General features: G+C 41.7%; 1 long non-coding RNA gene across 1 annotated transcript; it reads left to right on the top strand.

Annotated features, from left to right (window-relative positions):
• Nucleotides 1-472: 472 nt before the first annotated feature.
• LOC123125266 (uncharacterized) lies at nucleotides 473-3,180 on the top strand. Its single transcript, XR_006461367.1, has 3 exons — nucleotides 473-724; nucleotides 847-1,073; nucleotides 1,411-3,180. It is a non-coding gene; the product is annotated as an uncharacterized lncRNA (long non-coding RNA).
• Nucleotides 3,181-4,386: the final 1,206 nt, after the last annotated feature.

Raw genomic sequence — 4,386 nt, 5'->3', positions numbered from 1 at the left:
GCGGTCAGCCGGCAGGAGCCAGATCGGCGTGGTGCCCTCGGGGTAGACCATGGAGTACGTGCCATCTCCGTTGAAGAGCAGCGCCATGGAAATTAACTGAAGCTGGAGAAGGGACGATCGAAGAGGACGGGCGCGGGTTTTGCTCGATCCGTTCGTTGTGGGGCTTTACTCAGGTGGATGAGACATGACCAATCGAGCCTGGACTGGGAGGAAAAACAAAACCTAAACCCGAGAGGACACAAATATGTTCACACAAGGAAATAACCAGAGATGGACTCGATCTCCGCCGCTTTTCTTGCACACGTCCGGATCAATCTCCGCTGCTGGTCGTTGCTCTGTTTTTTTGGACTTTGCTAACTTTCACCCAGTCGGAAGTTAAGCAACAGATCCACAATTTCCCCCTTTCCTAATGAGAAACGTTTATAGCCGGTCGACCGGCCAAGAGCGTTCGGCCGGTCCCCTCCCTCGCGTCGCTGGGCAGCCCAGCCCACCAACCATAGAACTTATCTCTAATCCCACCACTTCCATCTTATCCTCTCGCTCTTTCTGGAGACCACACGAGGCATCCTCGTCCTGCTCGCCCTTCAGTCCCCAAGTTCTCAATCTCTCCTCCTCCTTCCTGTGTTCTCTCCAAAATCCACACCTAATCCCCATGAAATTGAGCTCGTTTTTGTTGCCTTCTCTGCTCCGCGCAACATTTTTCCTCCATAGATCCATGAGAGGGGTGAGCTCGTCCGTGCTTTTTTGCTTTTTTCTCTCATGCCATGTGCAGTCCGCCATGGATCCCATGAGGTTGGGCTCAAGCACAAGATTGATGTTTCTTTTCTTCCGTTTATATTGGAGCAGCGTGCAAAGAGCAGGACGACCGTGATGCAAGCTCATGCACCCGCTGTGTTACCATGGTGTGCGACGGCGGAGACCGGTGCCGGCTGGGGCAGCGATGCAGGAAACGGCACACCTCGTTGCTGGAACCGGCCGACTGGAAAGCTGCAACCGGCATCCGTTGATGCTGGAACCAGTAATCATTTTTGCTACCACAGGCGTTTGATTTTGTTGGAACCACCGCCAAATTTGTAAGTTTGCTTCTACTGATTTTCTGGTTTGCTGGAACCATATTCTTTTTTTGCTGGAACCGACCCATGTTTTTGCTACCACCCACTCACCTCAAATCTGCTACCATGGTGATTTTTTGCTGGAACCAGCGAACCACTTTGCTACAACCGTTTTGGGTTTTGTTACTATTGTTTGTTTTGTGATTTTTTGCTACATCCATCTCCATGACATAGCCTGTTTTTTCCAGTCAATTTTGCTACAACCATGCTTTGATTTTGCTGGAAACGAAGACAATTTTTGCTACAATCATTTTTTGATTTTGCTGGAACCGAAGATAATTTTTGTTACATCCACCAGGCGGCGATGGCTTTCTTTTTGCTACAACCGTCTCGGATTTTTTGCTACTACAGGAGTTGCCATTTTGCTACTACCAAAGCCTTGCTCCAAACATCAGGAGTTTTTGCTTCGCCCGCGGCGGCTAGGCTGCGAGCACCGGCGGCGAGCAGAAGCAACGAGGGTCCAAAGGAGGGCAGCGGGGGCTAGTGTGCGGGATCCCGCGAGCGGCGGCGGCGCTCGCTTCCCCCCCTTTTTTCCCTGTGCGGAGGATGATGAAAGGGGATGCGGGACAGATCTGACGGTCCCGCGCGTCCAGATCGAGCGGCTCGGGTTGGACCGGCCGAAACTTTGCGCCGGTGCGCCGGCGCAGAGTACTGCCCTTTCCTAATTTGCATGCATGCATTAGCTTCATCTTATTTCTTTTCTCTGTGCGTGTCCACTGTCTAGTAGCAGTTAATTAGCAGCTACTAATCGTATACGTGCAGAAAAAACAAAATTGATGATGTCATAAAAAATTCTTCCTAATGCGAAAATTCAAAATATTTTGTAGCTCAAATCGTCGCTCCGATTGAAAAACCGCTTCACATAAAAGATTTGTCGCGAGAAGATCTTCGAAACAAGATCCCATATTAATATATTGTCAATGGGCCTGCGCATTTGGGGTTTCACCCCAACCGGTTGTGGGAAGGTTCTAGAACCTACCCTGAATCGGGTTTATCTAGTTCTCTTTTGGTTTTTTTCTTTCTTGTTCATTTTTCTTTTTTTGTTCCTTTTTTGTTTCCTTTTTGTTTTTCTTTTCTTTTCTGTTTTTCTGTTTTCGTTTTTGTTCTTGTTTTTTTAATTTGCGAAAGTCATTTAAATTCGTGAATATTTTTTAAAGTCGCAAAATTTTTATGAAATGATGAACATTTTTAAAGTCGTGTTTTCTTTTTACAATTCATCAACAATATCTTAAATCATGAACATTTTTTGAAGCCGCGAACATTTTTTGAAACTCACAAACATATTTTTTGAAAATGTGAACATTTTTTTAAAATCATGAATATGTTTTCAAATTCGCAAAATATTTTTCTCGAAACCTTGAATATTTTTTGAATCATGAATATTTCTTAAATTCACGGTCATTTTTTTTGAAATCATGAAATATTATTAAATTTGTGATTATTTTTTACAAATTTGTGAACATTTTTTGAAATCGCGAACATCTTTTGAAATCACGAACATCTTTTGAAATCGCGAACATTTTTTGAAACCATGATAATTTTTTCAAATTTTTGAAACCATGAACATCTTTGGAAATCCTGAACATTTTTTGAAATCGTGAACATTTTTTTGAAATCATGAACATGTTTTTACAAATTCGTGGACTTTGTATTTAACCGTGAATGTTTTTTGAATTCCTGAACAATTTTTTTTAAATTATGAACATTTTCTGAATTCATGATCATTTTATTCAAAATTTGTAGCCTTTTCTGAAATTTAGAACCTTTTGATATCCTGAATTACTGAAAAAGAAAAGAAGAAAAGGAGTAGAAGAGAAAAAAAACAGGCGTTGTTCCGGCCCACACTTAGTTTGCATATGTAGGTGTGGTTTACTTAGTGCCTTCCCGTCTCCATTGTAACCACCGTCGATCGCCGGCACCATCCCGTCGCCGACACCACCTTGTGGTGAGCCTCTTGTTCTTATCTTTTTTATATAAAAAATTCATGTTTGTGTGATTTAGATATATAGTTACTCGTATAATTATCTTACCCATACGTTGTTTGTTATACATAGTGCCATGGTTTTAATATCCGTCCCCGTCGGCCCTCGTCCGGGTTATGATTCGGATGTGGTATATTCTCTTTTATAACTATTTGTTGCATTTCGTATTTATGGCAAATTAAGCCCATCAAGTTGACATAGATATTTTTATCTAGGAGGTATGCGAACCGGAAATTCCAACCGACCCTATTGTCAAGAGGTTAAATTTAGTTGGAAGAGAAAACGAGTATTTGAAAGAAAAATTGAAAAGAATTGAGGGGATAAGATGGAATTGGAGTTGCATGTTTCCGATGTCGTCGATGATCACAAGATCAAGATGGAGAAAATGCGCTTGAAGATTAGAAAGATTAGAAAATATGCCATTGATAGTGAGGCTTGGTATCATTATGCTGTTGGATCAATTGTTACCTTAGTTGCGATCTTGATCACATTTGTTGTTGCATTTAAATGCTTTAGCTAGAGAGTTATTTGTATATATGTTCCATTTAAGTGTTGTATGAACTTGTATTAATTTTGTCTTTTCAGTGTTGTGTAATGAAGATGAGCCGGCAATGGATGTACGATGACCGATGCTCTCCCCAGTTCGTTGATGGCGTGCATACTTTTCTGCTTGCGGCTGAGGCAAACAAGCAGGCGGATGGTTTTATGCCTTGTCCATGTGCTGGCTGTAAGAATGATCGGAATTACTCTAAGTTAAAAACCATTCACGTCCACCTGTTTGAGTCCGGTTTCATGCCCCACTATAATGTTTGGACCAAGCACGGAGAAAGAGGGGTTATGATAGAAGACATGAAGGAAATATGCCCTAGAGGCAATAATAAAGTTATTATTTATTTCCTTATTTCATGATAAATGTTTATTATTAATGCTAGAATTGTATTAACCGGAAACATAATACATGTGTGAGTACATAGACAAACAGAGTGTCACTAGTATGCCTCTACTTGACTAGCTCGTTGATCCAAGATGGTTATGTTTCCCAGCCATACACATGAGTTGTCATTTGATTAACAGGATCACATCATTAGGAGAATGATGTGATTGACTTGACCCATTCCGTTAGCTTAGCACTTGATCGTTCAGTATTCTGCTATTGCTTTCTTCATGACTTATACATGTTCCCATGACTATGAGATTATGCAACTCCCGTTTACCGGAGGAACACTTTGTGTGCTACCAAACGTCACAACGTAACTGGGTGATTATAAAGGTGCTCTACAGGTGTCTCCGAA

The sequence above is a fragment of the Triticum aestivum genome, chromosome 5D, assembly GCF_018294505.1.
Source record: "Triticum aestivum cultivar Chinese Spring chromosome 5D, IWGSC CS RefSeq v2.1, whole genome shotgun sequence".
NCBI classification, from domain to species: Eukaryota; Viridiplantae; Streptophyta; class Magnoliopsida; order Poales; family Poaceae; genus Triticum; species Triticum aestivum.
The sequence above is the reverse complement of the archived record's forward strand: the minus strand, read 5'-3'. Positions and strand labels throughout refer to the sequence as shown.